The sequence below is a fragment of the Dermacentor variabilis genome, unplaced genomic scaffold, assembly GCF_050947875.1.
Source record: "Dermacentor variabilis isolate Ectoservices unplaced genomic scaffold, ASM5094787v1 scaffold_14, whole genome shotgun sequence".
Lineage (NCBI taxonomy): Eukaryota > Metazoa > Arthropoda > Arachnida > Ixodida > Ixodidae > Dermacentor > Dermacentor variabilis.
The window spans coordinates 5,771,272-5,788,934 of record NW_027460302.1 but is presented as its reverse complement, the minus strand read 5'-3'; the positions used below and the strand labels follow the sequence as shown (position 1 = coordinate 5,788,934).

The following is a 17,663-nucleotide window of genomic DNA, read 5'->3' as shown; positions in this document are numbered from 1 at the left end:
AAGCAGGCGGCGCAGGAACTGCAGGGCACCCAAGGGACAGTGGGAGGATCAAAGCTCGAAGCAGAACGGTACGTACGTTGGGGCCGCCGAGGCAGGTGTGTGCCAGGGAGTGTTCGCACGGACAGCTCCCCTGGCACGCGCAGCAGTGGCTCGCAAGGTCGAGATACTTTAAAGGCACCTGCGCCCATGATCTTTCTTTTGCCTCGGTGCAGTGAGCACGATTAACGAGAATAATATGGAGGGCATCCGGTGCAGTCGCCAATGCGTCATGGCAAATGTAGCTCACGTCGCCTGGCATGTGTAGTGATATCAGAGTTGGTTGTATGAACTTTATGCATAATACGCTTTGTTACGGTACCTTAACGGAATGGGTCTAGAGGACGGTGTTGGTACATTTTTTCGTACCGCCCTAATCCTATACCCCCCCTCTTTTTTTTTTTATGTATGCATACAATTCCTTGCCATGACGGATCATAGCCTCCTTTATTTTTGAAAAATAGAGGAGGCTATGGACGGATTGACCAGTTGAAGTCAACTTGTCAGTAACTTTAATAGGAATCACTGTAATAAACACAATTCCACGATCGGATTGTTTACTTTCATTTTTTGTTGTAACACTGAGGACTACATAGAACTTTATTTTGTATATGTGAGAGAAGTATGTGGATATCACGAGCTTAAGCCAATGTGCGATACACAGACAAAGCAGCTGCTACAACATGAACTGCATTGAGGGCCACAAAACACATACGTAATTAAAGGTGCAAAATATAGGGGGAAGCTTCAAAATACGCTCTGTAGCACTGCAAAGTATAACATATATTGTATGTGTTTAATAAATTTTCAAAAAACAATGCATCAATGTCCCATTTGCCTTCAAGTTTATTATCAAGTTCAAGTTTACTGAAGTTGATGAGCATATGTACAACAGGAATGTACTGACAAACCCGCAGTCAAGGTGGCTGTTCGAGGTGTGCTGGCTGCCTCAGTGTAAGAAAAAGAAATTGGGTGAATGTCGACACCAGTGCCACTGCTTCTTGCCTCTGACCTGCACGTGCCTCCGCGGCATCTTTGTGCACAAGCGTGCTGGCGTGGCGAGGCGTAGGAGTCATCTGAGAGAAATAGTATAGTTTACATGGAGAAGTGGCTGTTCACATTGCCTGTCGCTTTCCCTCAAATGTTTCCTTGGCGGCTGGGGTGACACACCCGCAGTCAAGGTGGCTGTTCGAGGTGTGCTGGCTGCCTAAACGAAAGAAAAAAAAAGAAATTAAATGAATGTCGATACCAGTGCTATTGCTTCTTGCCTCTTACCTGCATTTGCCTCCACAGCCTCTTGGCTTGCGGAGTCTGTATGAGGTAGCTGCTGTGGCTAGTCGTAGGCATTGTCTAAACAAAAAGAAAAGGCCATTCAAATGAGGAATTATGGAAATAAATGCAGTTGTTATGTCTGCTTCTTGCACTCTTCTTGCCTAAAAGTTTTCAAACATAATGTCCAGTACACACCAGCACTTTGACTGCTTCTGCTTTTTACCTGCAGGTGTTGCTGCAAGATCCTTAGTATGGCTGCGTGCAGCATCGTAACACTTGGTGGAGGCATTTGAAGTGGTAGCCAAAAATATAAAGAATCATCCTTGTCTGCATGAATGCTTTCAATTTCTAAATGCAGTGGTAACTATCACTATTAGTGCAAGGCCCCCCACATCTATGCGGCAAGTGCCATAACTTGCAACTGAATTTTTCCTTTAGTGTTTCACAAGGCGTCTGATATGTCCATATTAGATGTGATGTGTTTGTTTTTATTTATCCCAGTGTGGGGGAGAGAGAGCATCATTAAATTGTTTTTTATTTTTCCGTGTCTTGTTCTTTGGTTTATTTCTGAATTTATCAAGCAGCAATCTCATCATGCTAAAGTGACTTATGTAATGGCAATCAGCTTTTGTTTTGCAGAAAAACAACGCATTTCCTGATCCATTGTTTGACATCCCCTAACACGCATAATTTTGCAGAGTGTTCTACCTATACTGACTTGCTTGACCTCCACTAAAGAGTCTTGCATTTTCTAATACGACTCTTTCCTTAAAATCATTCGACACTTCTCATAATTTCTGTACCTTGGGCTTCTGATACTATGCATTCACCATTTTTGCTTGTTTCTGACTAGAAATGTCTTCTTTAATTTAGAGCTTAAATTTTACCTTTGGAACACACGGAAGGGCTTGCCATTGCATATCTGCATAAAAGGAAAACATGTTTCATTAACATCTGCAAAATTCAATTGAAGATTGATGAATGCAGCTTGCAGTGTGATACGACTGAATGAGCCATAAGAGTAACTCATCTAACTTGGTAAATTAAAGCACATATTAGTGTGATGTACAAGATACGTTACGCTAACGTGGTGGGTTCTCTTGCTTATACAGCAAAATAATCGGTGCGCGAGAAAACTGATTTAAGGAAAATGAGCTGGAGCTATCCACATGATCTACTTATTTTACCTGCGAGTATGGTCAACAAAAATGTGTCCCAGCTGCTTAGTGGTATTTGAGATTATGTCAGTATTGCATATGTGCCTGTTGTCTAAATTATTTGAATTTTGGAAATGCTTCGATCTGATGTGCATATCTGCAGTTTATGGATACACGTAAAAGACTCAGCATCAAGTGCAAGTGAACGGTCCCACAGGCCCGGGGTCGATCATGCAAATAGATTCGCTGCACAAATTTGTGACCAGAAAAGATATTCCACATGAAATGGCATGCAAGGAAGTGTTGAAAATATTGCACAGTTAATAAAACGCCTACGCTATTAATATGTGGGTTGATGCACTCGTTATGCAAAACGGAGGTGAGGCGTGCAGACAGGACACAAGTGTAGAGTATTTACAAGCAAACAACACGGGCGCCGCCCACTTCTCTACTCTTGTGTCCTGTCTGCACGCCTCACCTCTGTTTTGCATAATGAATCCTTACCAACTAGCTCAGCTTTCTGTCGTTCTAAGTCTCGATGCACTCGATTTCGTCCGCATTAGGCACTCGCCTCTTGATTACTTCGTGGCACAGAAATACTCGGCATCAGGCTGTTTTTCTGCTGTGGCCTTTGTAGAAGCATGATTGTTCAAAGTGCAACAATTAAACAGATTCTTTGAGTTGCTTGTGGCTTCGCCAGTACAATTCCGGTGCGCTGGTCCGCCTGTCCAGCAATTTCCTACTGAAGGGAAACCTGCAAATAAAAACACCGCTCCGCATGTAGAAAAATGCTCTACTGTGACGCTTCTCAAACGATTGTGATGCACCACAAGAGCTGCCTACTCGCGTGATATTCTCAACAAGGAGATACATTCGTTTACTTACCTGTGAAGCTATATGCGAGAGCACTTCGGGGCTTCGGTGGCACATAAGGCACGAGTGTGCCATAGCGTCCGATGTCGACGCGATCGCATGTCAAACCTAAACTGTACGAAACTACTACGTATCCAAAAAACAGATTCGAAACCGAAATTCGCGTCATCCTTTATTGCATGAATGCATACATCGTGATTTACATAAGTCACGAACTTAGCGATCGCTTTCTGTAAACTTAATATTAACGCACCACCTTCATAAAGCCATCAGGTATGCGTTTTTAGATGACAAAGCATAAGATGACCTGTACTTGTTTTCAGCTCTTTCAATAGTAATTGCGCTGGCCACATTGACCAGTAGCAACAGGGCGGCGCCCTAGAGGTTCCCACTTTTCCGGCCCAGCTTTTCCTCTAGAGTTGTTCTACTAACTCTATGGCAGGAGTAGAAGCGGAGACGCTCGCTGCCTCGGTCAGGGGGGGGGACACTCCCCGGTTCCGGTGGCACAGGAAATTGGCGCCATCTCTGTAATGGGCGACGCAAAAATCCGTTTCCCTTGCACGGCCTCGTAGATCGTCGCGCGCACGCGCGCCGATCCAGGTGGCCAAGCCCTTCCCCCCGCTCAACTCCTCTCTCTACGCCCTCTCTCGTAATACCCTCTCAACTCCCTCTCCTTCGACTGTCTACGCGTCCGCGCCGCCGTGCCATCCCCGCCGGCCCGGCTGCTGCTTAGTCCGCTACGTAACGCTTTATTTTTGTTATCTACTGTCATCGAGATGCGTGCGCTGCTGTGCGTTGACCGACGTGGCTAGTTTCGTCAGTTCTGTGGTCCTCGGTAGCTGTGTGCTTGTGCTCCGCGATGTTTCACCCGTTTCACGACTCGTACCGCTCGTGCATCGTGCAGTGGTGCACAAATACCTCAAAAACAAGTCCTGCAAGGTTGTTCCGGGTGCCTAAAGACAACAGGTGAGCGCTCAGACCCAAGGACATCAGAAGGCGCATGTACACGAATACAGCCCTGTCCATTTGTGTACTCCATGAGGCTCCGGACGTCGTTGCGCCTTGATTGTGCTACACTTGCCTCTTCCCGGTAGAGAAAGCTGACAAATAGATGTTCCTCCTCATTGTCACCTGGTCTGTGACTTGTGTTTTTCTGTGCCAAGTCTCATTCTGCAACTTCAGTAACTTGCCCAGCTTTCCATACCGCCCTCAGTGCTTTTTCTGTGTATCACGTTCTACAAACCGACTAACAGCTGAAAAATTACTGTTAGTGTTTGTGTACTATCTCAGTAACCCCCGATGGGAAAACCGCGCGAACAACCTTCATGTGTAGGCATGATACGCTTTTTTTTCCTCTGGAAAGCATGAGCATTGCAAGTGTCCTACATGCAGATTTTTGCAGTGCGTGTTTATTATACAAGGGAGAGCCCAGTAGGTACGACTTAGTGCCTTAAGTGACGTAATTTTATTGCTAAGCATTGCATTCGGGTAGAAAGAAAAGTCGTGTTGGCCTGTTTTACCTGGTCTTTGATTGAGGAATAAGCCTTTCTGCGAATGTTTTCTATGTGCTGCTGCAAAAGCCGACTATCTTCTGTTCCCTTGCCACCGTTACTCAAGTTGTGGCCAAGTGCAAAAGAATGTGATAATGTGTGTTTCAGTTTTTAGTACAATGTTATTTTTTTCTGCCATGTTTTTTTCAATTTGTTCAGCAGTAATGAACATGTCAAGCATTTCATATACTTTCGTGCAGATTTATAAGTAAGCTTTCTTTTGGTATGGCTCTCAATCAAACAATGTTAGCATTTTATTCTATCTTTCAGGTATTTTGCGTGTCATTGTTTTTGCCATTACTAGTGAGTTTTCCCTTTTTATAGTTGTCATGACTAAGTCATACACGCCGTCCAATTTTCTGCAATATCTTAGTGCACATATCAGGAGCTCGTCTACATTTAGGTCTTGAGGACGTTATATAAAAATCTTGTTTTATATGTGTGTACATGAAATGGCCTTCGCGTTTTCTAGCACTTTCTTTTGTTATTTCACCATCTGTGAACTCTTGTCTTTAGTACTCTAGTATATGTCATGCACCTCTCACTTTTGCTCCTTTTTTGAGCGTGTATCACACCACGTTGTCAGAAAAATCTCTTTTCGGAAACGAAGTCAATAAAGCGAGACTAAACATCTGTTGTGTTGAAAGTGGAATTTTTTTATGTCCCGGCACATGCTGGTATAATATAAGTATGGGCAAGACTGCGTGCGTGCCAACGCATAGCCCACGGCGCACCACGCGCCAGCTCGCAAGCAATGCCAATGCGCGGCGTAGCGCGCGCATTGCTTGCCAGCTGGCGCGTGGCGCGCGGTAACAAGCGCGCTATAAAAAAGAAAAAACGCGCCGCTTACGGGTAAAAACGAAAAAAAGTGAGCGGCGCGCGCGGCATGGGGAAAAGGGAGTGGAGCGGGTCGGCATAATAAAAACAAAAAGGAAAGAAAAACGTTTGGGAGAGGAGGTGCCGCGCGGCTGCTGTTGCTGTTGCCATGACAACGTAAACAATCATGTGCGCCGCCATTTTGCTTAATGCGTCGCCCATTGGTTAGGGCCGTAACTGAAGGGGACCTTGGCGCTAGCGTCGAAAGAGCGTCTGCTCGAAAACGGCCAATGGGATGTATACGGATCGCTGCCGATCGCAGCACATCGCTCGGCTGAATTGTAAGCCGCCCCTAGTAATTTGACATCATTTTCCCCTAATGATTTTAGTAGGGCGAGCTATCCGATTGGCTGCCCAGGGCACGTCATCAATAATTTTTTCAACTTTATGGTGAACGAATATTGTTCGTAATAGTTGGAATGTCAGTTAATTTGCTTCTGCAAAAAGAAAGTAGCAGAAAGAGAAAGCACAAGAACCATTTCTCTCTACACCTAAGCACTTCCGGCACACAGCGTTACAACGTGCTCCATTTTGACGAGAGCTCCGAAGTCAGAGTCGGTCTCAGTCTTTTCGCGAGCGCTACGATTCGACTTTGTTGCGTTGTGCGCTGCAAACGTAGCTACTGGCAACATTTGAAGCTACGAGATCGTGTCCCTCTGCAACGCAGCAAACGAGCTGAGTGGCTGCAGCGCATCGTACTGCCGCTGTCCGATCGGCGCCAGGATTTGTACGTTTGCGGCCGTCACTTCACACCGCAGGATTACTGCCACAATAGCGTTTCGCGAGTCCGGTAGTCGGATAAAGCAAGCGCAACGGGACAGGACCTGCCCGTTTGACCGTGCCGTTTCACGGGATGAGCAGAAGCGCAAATGTGATTGGTGCAACCACCTGGTGCCACAGAGCTCAACCACACATAGTGACAGTAACGAAATGTATTCTTTGCTGCTGGTGTAAATTTTTCGCAGGAGTGTAATCGTCGACACGTTGTTTTTGTAGATGTCTGAAATGTTTTACATTTCCTCACAGCAATATTAGCGCTTTGTTTGGCTGGGGTGCTATAGCGTAAAACTATTTCCAACTTTTCTATTCCAACTCTGCAATTAGCCCTCTGCGATTTGTCAAAAACTGTTTTGGACCACCCCCATTTCGCCTGTCTCTCATGCGACGTCACGAAAACCGCGATAGCTCGCCATCTTATATGACGCGTACACACCGATTATGCATGATTTGACCGAACAAAAGAGAGATAGTTATTCCTCATTCGACGCCTTTTCCCCGTTAGCCCTCGGCTATTAGTGAAGAGTTTTCGGGCTGCACCCACTTCCTCTGCCGGTCACGCGACGTCACGAAACCACGAAAACTCACCGCGTCAAAGTGACGTGTACGCGTTAAAGATGCATTAATATGCCGAACAAAACTGAATTTTCTTCTGAATAGCCGCACGCTGCCCCATTTCGAAAGGAATAAAAGATGGCTGCCGCCGATCACTCAGGAATTGGCTAGTGGCACCTGCCGTAGAGCATGGGCCAGTAGCCCATGCTCTCCGGCAGAAAGCTTATAATAAAGCTTTCTGCGTGGCCGTGTAACGTTTTCGAGCACTTTCGGAATGTTCACGACCTAGTTGTACCAACGCTTCTTTGCTGAGGATCGGTTTTAGTGTCATTCTTAACTTTCCGCGGCATGCCGTCGCAATTTTCGACCACTCACCGCAAGCTAAGTAAGGGAAAGCGGACCAATCGCAGACGCCGGCGCCGTCCTCTTCATCCGGTTATCCATATTCAGTGCACTGGCTCGGCCCCATCAAATCCCTCTCCAGTTGAGTGTACGCCTCGCCTCTTGTCATCCAATTAGATAAGACAAGCCACTCAGTGTAGGCAATATTATTCGTTTTTCAAGCAAACGAAAGTGACCTCCTGTAATCGAGGAGAACGTTTGATTGGTCTGTTCATACAACCCTGAGGGTCACCACCCGATGTTTGCGTCGGCGGTTACACAAATTTGACGCCAGCAGATTGTAATAAGAACATATTGGAATAGTTTCACGTTATAGGGTCCCTGGTTAAGCTCTACGCCAGCGGGTGGCTGGACAGTGCAAACCTATCAGGCCGCTCACGTATGTACGCCTATGCCAAAGTTCCTTGATCAGCTTAAGTTCATGCCTCTTGCTATCCATCGAAACGCCCATCTCGGCTGTGGTCACCGGAATACCGGACACGTTCGGCGCTGCGAAAGAATGCTCGCAGCGCACGCTGCTTCGATAGTTCTCACTTAGGGTCGACTGCCAAAGCAGCTGGCGGAGAGTTTGGAGAGGCTTTGCGCCATGGAGGAAAGAAATAATAGGAGGGAGCACGCCGCAACGCGATTGAATCCGTTGTGGCCGCCCAACGCGTGACAGAAACGTCAGAGCACGCGGTAGGTTTTAATACTCCCGGCTAGCTTTTTTATACACATTCGAAACCATTCGAAACTCTTCAAATAAACAAAAACGTGGCTAACACCGCGGCAGCTTGGCTTTATGCCGCGCTCAAGTTTTTGGATTGTGGCGTTGAATCGCCGCGTTGAGCTATGCATGTACGTCCGGCGAGCCGCATCACAGAGAATGCCTCTCAAGCGTGTCGGAAGTTGAAGAAAGCAAATGCAGCAGGCCTCTCCGAAAGGGGGCGCGGCGTTGCTGCACTGCTGGCTGCTTCTGCGGCAAGTGTGCGCTGCGCTTCGTGTTGCAGTGAATTGCATAGTAATGTCTGTTGTCATTTCAGAAACTAAGCACGCATATGCTTTGTTATAAAGGGAGACTAGAAATTGTTTGGTGAACTGGTTCTCGTGTGAGGGACAAAGCGGTTTAGTTTACGAGTCGCCCAGGTAGCACAAAATAGATGCATAACGTATTTGTATCGTTTATAAGAGACGAACGAAACGGTTTAAAGAAAACACGAGTAAGACAACTTCGTTGGTAAAACGTCGTATATGCCTGCTAATGTCCGGCTTAATTACTTTTTTCAGACGATCTAGAACAGCTCCTCAAAATGTATTTCAAAGCTGGTCTTGAAATAGGATTGGGAAAGACACAAATAATCTCATGGCCAGTGCTCTTCATATGTGATTTCTAACCGCTTTTAAGCCGTTATCTAAAAGCTGCTCTAGAAGCAGTCTGGAAAGGTTTGCGGTAATCTAAAGCTCGTTTTCGCGGTTTCCTAATGAGCCGAAGCGTCGGTGTCTAGTGCTACTGAGCTCCTGGCGCAGCCCCATGCACTGTTGCCTACGGAGGCCGACGCATCCTCGACCAAGTCACCTGAAAAGGCACATGTCCACGAAAATGACTTCACACTGCCGCCTTTGGTATGCAGCAACGATGTTTATAAACAAAATGGGAATGACATCCCGCTCAGAAATGGGCGCGTCTTGACAATCGGCCAGGCCAGGGCTTTTGTGCCAAGAGCGCATGAAATGCGCATATCACAAAGCAACACTTTTTTGCAAAAATAGTACTTATGCAAGGTTTGAGCAAAATATATGAGAAATTCAAAGTAAATCAAATTAAAAGCACATCAAGAATGAATAAAACTACCAGAAACAATTCTTAATGAACTAGAAATGGATCATCAATGACTGGAACATGGATGGATGGATGCAAAACTTTAATAAGGTCCTGAGGTACGCTACTCAGCGCGCTGCGGGCCGCTCCCACGTTGGGACAGTCAGGCCTTGCCCGACCGTCGCATCGTGGGCCCTCTGGACAGCCCATAGTTGCACCCCGGCATCGGGGCTCTTGATAGCGGAGAGCCACTTGTCCTCTGTTTGGATCGCACCGCTGGTACGATCTGTTGGGAACTCGGCGCTGACGCCCGTGGTTGTACCTGGGTCGCAAGCCCCAAGGGTAGCGTTGGCCTGGCGGCCTGGGGTACAACTGGAAGCATCCGAAGGTCCCGGCAAAGCATGAGTCGACTGGTAACAACGAAACAACTTGTTTATTTTAACATCGCAAAGAGTTGGCGGTCAGGTTTGACCGAAGTAGAGAGACGGGAGAGCACTTCACTCAACAGAAGAAATCGGAGCCCTCCTTTTTTTGGCGTCCGGGGGCAGCTGTTTTTATACTCTCGCAGTTGAGGGCAAGAAGGAACCCCTCAAAAGACGAGCACGTGAATGTACAATGGGCTAATGGTGACGCACACTGTCGTAGCGCTGCCGTAGCACCATGTCGAGCACGATCTCGTAGCACCCTGTCGTAGCGCTGCCGTAGCACCATGTCGAGCACGATCTCGTAGCACCCTGTCGTAGCGCTGCCGTAGCACCATGTCGAGCACGATCTCGTAGCACCCTGTCGTAGCGCTGCCGGTCGGGCACAATGACGGTAATGAGAGGATGATCCCTGCTTTCGCATCGCCTGGTTCGGGCACAATGACTGGAATGAGAGGGTGATCCTTTGCGGTCGCATCGCCGCAGTCGCGCCTGGAAACACCTGCCGATGAGCGTTGCGGCGACGACGATCGGGCCAAAATGTCTGCCGCCCCGCCGCAGTCGCGCCGGCAAAACCACGTGTCGCAGGCGAAACGCAACAGACCGCCCCGCCGGGGGAAGGAGATCCCGATGGACAGGGGACTGCATCCGCTGTCCGGAGGGATGTCGCTCGATGATGCTCATAACCGAAGTCGGGCGTCCCTCGACGTTTCTTGAGCGCAGCGCACAGAGAAGGCCTCGTTCTCTCGTTCAGGTTCGCACGGGACACTGCAAAGTGACTTCGGGAGAGTTCACATTTTTGTTCTCGTTCCCGGCAAGCGTTAGAACTACGCTGAAACTCAACCGCTCAGTCAGCAAGCACGGCACAACCCTCACTAAGCCCTGCCAGGCTCTTTCCCCTTTTTATACCCCTGCCTATTTCCTTACAGTAGTCTAGCATCACTCAGAACGCGTCCACAAATTGAAAAATTGCACTAGAAAGCATATCATCACTTTGAAACACTAAACAAAAGCAATATGTTAAAAAAAATCCTGCCTCAGGAAGAAAAACATCAGTAACAAACAATTTTGAGGCTGATTCCTACGTTAGGGGCTTCGACTTAAGCCATCGGCGTTACCGTTGAGACTCCCCTTTTTGTAACGCACCTCAAAGGAATATTGTTGTAAAGCGAGGCTCCAGCGCAGGAGGCGGCCATTTTTGGAGAGATGGTCTGCAGCCATTGGAGAGGGCAGTGATCCGTCTCAATGATAAACCTCGAGCCGGCTAGATAGCATGACAATTTCTGAACGGCCCACACGAGACACGCACACTCTTTCTCGGTGGCGCTATACGCCTGCTCACGACTGGACAGCTTACGACTAGCATACAGGACGGGGTGTTCTACTTCTCCATTTTCCCGTTGGCACAGTACAACGCCCATGCCTCGCTCACTAGCATCGCACTGAACAATGAACCCTTTTGTATAGTCTGGCGATCGTAGCACAGGCTGGTTTGTTAGGGCACTCTTTAGGGCGCTAAAAGCTCTTTCCTTTGTCTCGTCCCAGACGACTGTTTGAGGCTCTGTTTTTCTTAGAGCATCCGTCAGGGGAGCCGCGATATCAGAGTACCTAGGGATGTACCTCTGATAGTAGCCGGCGACACCCAAGAACGACCGAATATCGGTCTTGGTGCGCGGTTGCGGAAAGTCTCGCACAGCGGCCACTTTTATTTCAGAGGGGCGGCGACGACCCTGACCAATCACGTGACCGAGGTAGACAACCTCGGCCTGTGCTAACTGGCACTTAGGAGCCTTGACTGTCAAGCCCGCTTCGCGCAGGCGGGTTAGCACTGCCCGCAAGTGTGCCATATGCTCAGACCAGGATGCGGAGAATATCGCTACGTCGTCTAGATACGGTAAAGCGAATTCTTGCTGTCCCCGCAACACTTTATCCATGAGACTTGAAAAACAGTATGGCGCGTTCTTCAAACCAAAACTCAACACTTTAGGACGGAATGTTCCCATTGGTGAAATGAACGCCGCATACCTACTAGCCTCTTCTGTAAGTGGAACCTGCCAATAACCCCTGACAAGATCTAGGGTGGAAATAAACTGAGCGCTACTAACTTTCTCAAGGCGCTCCTCGATGTTAGGGATCGGATAAATTTGATCCTTAGTGATGGAATTAAGCCTGCGGTAGTCGACGCAAGGACGAGGTTCCTTGCCCGGTACCTCAACTAAAATCAAAGGGGAGGTATAATCACTCTCACCTGCCTCAATAACACCGAGCTGTAGCATTTTCTTTACCTCAGCCTCCATAATATCGCTCTGGCGGGGTGACACCCGATACGCCTTGGATCGTACTGGCTCTGTGGAGGTAAGTTCTATATCATGAGTAAGTACAAAAGTCCTACCAGGCCTCTCAGAGAACAGACCTTGAAACTCTTGTAATAGCTGGTGTAGTTCGGTTTTCTGCTCGGGCGACAGCGGTGCTTTACTGATAAGGTCACTAATGACTTGACCGGTGTCTTCCCTGTTCGTCACTGAGCCTAGTCCCGGAAGCTCGACCGGAAGCTCTTCAGGAACGTTTACCATCATGCACACCACTGCTTCCCTTTGTCTATAAGGTTTGAGCAGATTACAGTGGTAAACTTGCTGTGCTTTCCGCTTTCCTGGCAGACTTACCACGTAGTTAACGTCCGACAGTTTCTGAACAATTCGTGCTGGGCCCTCCCACTGCACGTCTAGTTTGTTGTTTAGCGATGTGCGCAATATCATGACCTCATCGCCAACCTCAAAACGACGGGCCCTGGCTGTCCGATCATAATAAACCTTGGCCCTCTGCTGGGCCTTTGTCATTGCTTCACCTGACAACTCCTGTGCCCTTCTTAAGCGTTCGAGGAGCTTAAGCACGTACTCCACCACGACTGGGTCGTCACCCCTACCTTCCCACGATTCTCGAAGCATGCGAAGCGGAGATCGAAGCGAGCGACCGTACACCAGTTCAGCTGGCGAAAACCCCGTAGCCGCATGCGGCGCGGTCCTTAAAGCAAACATCACCCCAGGCAGACACAGCTCCCAGTCAGTTCGATGTTCAAAACACAACGCTCTCAACACGCGCTTCATGACGGAGTGGAGCTTCTCAACGGAATTCGACTGTGGGTGGTACACTGAGCTGTGTAGCAGCTTTATCCCACACCTTTCGAGAAAAGTTGTCGTCAAAGCGCTAGTAAACACTGTGCCCTGATCTGATTGAATTTCTGCAGGAAAACCAACTCGCGCAAATATGGACAGTAGTGCATTAACTATCTCAACTGAGCTGAGTTCTTTAAGCGGCACTGCTTCAGGGAACTTTGTCGCTGGGCAGATCACAGTCAAAATGTGTCTGTACCCCGTGGCTGTTACCGGCAGAGGTCCCACTGTATCAATAACGAGCCGTCTAAAAGGCTCCGTTATGATAGGTACCAATTTCAACGGCGCCCTTGATTTGTCCCCTGGTTTGCCCACCCGCTGACAGGTGTCACATGACCTCACGAAATGGTCTGCGTCCCGAAAACACCCTGGCCAATAGTACTCTTGCAAGAGACGGTCCTTAGTTTTCTTAACTCCTAGGTGTCCGGACCACGAACCCCCGTGTGACAAGCGCAACAGATCCTGACGATAGCATTGAGGCACGATCAGCTGATCGAACTCCACTCCTCTGCGGTCTAGATACTTCCGGTACAGGACTCCACCTCTTTCCACAAAACGCGCATTTTTCCTGGCGATACCTTCTTTGACATTGCAGCGCACGTTTTCCAGGCTGCCATCCTTTTTTTGCTCGGCTATCAAAGCCGACCGGCTGACTTTTAGCAACCTATCAAGTCCGTCTGACGTAGGCGCGATGAGCAAATCAGTAGATAGCTCTTCTAACTTTCCCGTGTCGGGCGTTTCCTCTCCAGTATCTGGCGCCTTTAACGTTACAGACTCAAGTTTATTCAGTTCGGGCGTGCTCTGAATATCAGCTTGCTGCGCCTCTGACCCTTTTTCGTTGTTTGATAACGTCGGCCCCGCAACTACCGCCTTTGCAGCGAGCTCCCGAACCTTCGATCTGGTTAAGGCCTGAACACTAGCTTCACCAAACAAAAGCCCCTTCTCGCGCAGGAGGTGATCGGACCTGTTTGAAAATAGGTACGGGTACTGGGGTGGCAGCATAGATGACACTGCCGCCTCCGTCTCAAGCGCTCCGAAAGGTCCTTCAATAAGCACTTTTGCTACCGGCAGACACACGCTATGAGCTTCCACGGCTTGCTTGATCCATGCGCACTCGCCCGTGAACATATCGGGTTCTACGTAGGACGGGTGAACTACATCCATCGTAGCTGCGGAATCGCGAAGCACTCGGCACTCTTTCCCGTTCACGAGGAGGTCTCGCATGTAAGGCTCGAGAAGCTTCATGTTCTCGTCAGTGCTGCCTATTGAAAAAAACACAACTTTTGGTGTTGTTTCCGGACACTGCGCCGAAAAGTGACCCGGCTTCTGGCACGTATAACAAACGCGCGCTCGCCTCATCTCGAACCGCTTTCTGCGTTTGGCTGCCGCCGTCTCTTTACGTTTGGTCGGACTGCGTTCACTCGCATCCTCACTACGCGTGTCCCCCTTTAATCTCATGGGCGTGAACTTTGGCCTCTCAAACTTCGAGCCAAATTCACCCTTTTGACCGTCCTTAGCTCCGCGAGCCCGACGCGTCACAAACTCCTCGGCTAGCTCAGCGGCTTTAGCCACCGTACAAACGTCTGGCCTATCCAAGACCCAGTATCGCACGTTCTCCGGTAACCGACTATAAAACTGTTCTAGCCCGAAACACTGCAGAACTTTATCGTGGTCACCAAACGCTTTCTCTTCTTTGAGCCACTCCTGCATGTTCGACATAAGCCTATACGCAAACTCTGTATATGACTCACTTCTGCCTTTCTCATTTTCCCGAAACTTCCGACGGAACGCCTCCGCAGACAGCCGGTACTTTTTTAGCAGACTCGATTTTACTTTGTCGAAATCCTCTGCTTCCTCTCTATCCAAGCGAGCGACTACGTCGGCCGCCTCGCCGGGTAACAAAGTGAGCAAGCGCTGTGGCCACGTTTCCCGAGAGAACCCCTGCTTCTCGCACGTTCGCTCAAAGTTAACCAGGAACAAACCAATGTCCTCTCCAAGCTTAAACGGCCGCATCAGGTCAGTCATTTTGAACAATACTCGTTCTCCTGCACCGTGTGCCTGACTTCCATTACGAGCGCGTTCCATCTCTACCTCGAGACGCTTCATTTCCAAAGCGTGTTCGCGCTCTTCTTTTTCTTTCTTCTCTTTAAGTTCGCGCTCCTGTTTCTCTTTTTGCTCTTTAAGTTCGCGCTCATGTTTCTCTTTTTGCTCTTTAAGTTCGCGCTCCTGTCTTTTTGACCTCTCCTCAATAGTCTCAAGGCATTCCGACAGCTCGTCGTCCTCAGCCTCTAACTCAAGAATAGCCTTTAGCAGTTCAGGTTTTCTGAGTTTGTCCGAGACATCCAGACCCAACTCTCTTGCAAGCTCCAACAATTTCGGTTTGCGCAACGACTTCAAATCCATGGCTGCTCTGAATGCTGCTTTCTCTACTGCTTACTATTGTCTTGCCGCAAACTAACCCGGCAGCAACGACAACCACAATTACCAGCTCTGTTTCTGACACTAACAAAAGCCTGGCAAAGCTCAGAAGAAGAAAGTCCCGCACTCACCAAACCTCGCAGGCAGGAATTCCGCGCAGTCGTTCCGCTGCAGGCAACCAGTCGTCACACAGGGCTCGTTGCACTGCTCCCGGATCGTCGTTGAGCTGCTCAGCATACCGTCAACTGCATCTCTTCGCTGCTGGCCTCCGTTGTCGCGATCTCACCGCTGGCAGACAGTTGTTTGAAGTCGGAGGCGATCTCACCGCTGCCAACCAGAGGTTTGGATCGGACCGCTGGTACGATCTGTTGGGAACTCGGCGCTGACGCCCGTGGTTGTACCTGGGTCGCAAGCCCCAAGGGTAGCGTTGGCCTGGCGGCCTGGGGTACAACTGGAAGCATCCGAAGGTCCCGGCAAAGCATGAGTCGACTGGTAACAACGAAACAACTTGTTTATTTTAACATCGCAAAGAGTTGGCGGTCAGGTTTGACCGAAGTAGAGAGACGGGAGAGCACTTCACTCAACAGAAGAAATCGGAGCCCTCCTTTTTTTGGCGTCCGGGGGCAGCTGTTTTTATACTCTCGCAGTTGAGGGCAAGAAGGAACCCCTCAAAAGACGAGCACGTGAATGTACAATGGGCTAATGGTGACGCACACTGTCGTAGCGCTGCCGTAGCACCATGTCGAGCACGATCTCGTAGCACCCTGTCGTAGCGCTGCCGTAGCACCATGTCGAGCACGATCTCGTAGCACCCTGTCGTAGCGCTGCCGTAGCACCATGTCGAGCACGATCTCGTAGCACCCTGTCGTAGCGCTGCCGGTCGGGCACAATGACGGTAATGAGAGGATGATCCCTGCTTTCGCATCGCCTGGTTCGGGCACAATGACTGGAATGAGAGGGTGATCCTTTGCGGTCGCATCGCCGCAGTCGCGCCTGGAAACACCTGCCGATGAGCGTTGCGGCGACGACGATCGGGCCAAAATGTCTGCCGCCCCGCCGCAGTCGCGCCGGCAAAACCACGTGTCGCAGGCGAAACGCAACACCTCATTGATTTGTTCCGTGCCTCGTAACGAGGGGCAACGCCAGAGCATGTGGTCTAGGCTAGCGATGTCATTGCAGTGCCTGCAAGAACTAGTGGCATAGGTGTCGGGATAAATTTTGTGGAATAAAGCCGGGTTGGGATATAAACCTGTTTGCAATAATCTGAGGGTCAATGCCTGCGCTCTACTTAACTTCTTGTGTGGAAGGGGAAAGTCTCTCCTGCCGAGATTAAAGTGCTGCGCAATTTCGTTGTATGTGGTCGGTTGATCTCTGTTCTCCACCACTGCGGGCCGGCGTTGGAGTTCTCCATGGTCGCGGAAAGCGAGACCTCGCGCCTTGGAGTGGGCCAGCTCGTTGAGGTTTGTTGGGCTTCCCATGATGGATCCCATGTGAGCGGGGAACCACGTGAGAGTGTGGGTGGCGATGCTTTTTCCTTCGAGGATGCGACAGGCTTCCTTACACACGGCGCCAACGCTGAAGGCGCGGATGGCTGCCCTGGAGTCGCTAAAGATATTGGCATGTCCTTCGTCCAGGAGGGCCAAGGCAATGGCCACTTGCTCGGCCGCATGCGACGACGTGCGGCGTACCGAAGCGGCGTTAACGGTCGAACCTCTGTGGTTGATTGAAACTACCGTGAAATTGTTGCTGTTTGCATACTGGGCCGCGTCAACGAAGCAGCTGCCGCCAGGGAGTTCTGTTGCGCGGCGTAGGAGCGCTACCGCTCTGGCCTTCCTTCTTTCTACGTTGCGCTGGGGATGCATATTGCGCGGTGCGGGCGATATTATGATGTTATCTTTCTGCTCTTTCGGAAGGCCCTGGTAGGCATCTTCGACAGTGGCCGGGGGGACGCCCATCTCAGTTAGGAGGCGTCTGCCCGCCCTGGTGCCCGAGAGCCTAAGAATCTGTGCCCTTTCTTGTGCTTCTGAAATCTCTTCCAGGGTATTATGAATACCCAACTGCAGGAGTCGGTCGGTGCGTGTGTAGTTGGGTAGTCCGAGCGCGCTCTTGATCCCCCTCCTTATCATGGCATTTAGCTTGTCTCGCTCGGCCCTCTTCCAGACGTGCATGGCCGCTACGTACGTAAAATGGCACAACAAGAAAGCGTGGACTAGCCTTAACAGATTCTCTTCGCTCAGGCCTCTCCTTCTGTTAGCTACCCGCCTGATTAGACCAATGACGCTATCCGTCTTTTTTGCTAGTTTTTGAATGGTGATGTTATTCGAGCTCGCCCCTTCGAGTGTCATTCCCAAGATTCG

The 17,663-nt window shown here is 49.5% G+C and overlaps 1 long non-coding RNA gene across 1 annotated transcript; it reads right to left on the bottom strand.

Moving 5' to 3' along the window:
- Nucleotides 1–919: 919 nt before the first annotated feature.
- On the bottom strand, nt 920–3,340 carry LOC142567668 (uncharacterized). Its single transcript, XR_012825207.1, has 3 exons — nt 2,970–3,340; nt 1,312–2,230; nt 920–1,243 (listed from the first exon to the last, which is right to left on the bottom strand). It is a non-coding gene; the product is annotated as an uncharacterized LOC142567668 (long non-coding RNA).
- Between the last annotated feature and the right edge of the window lie 14,323 nt (nt 3,341–17,663).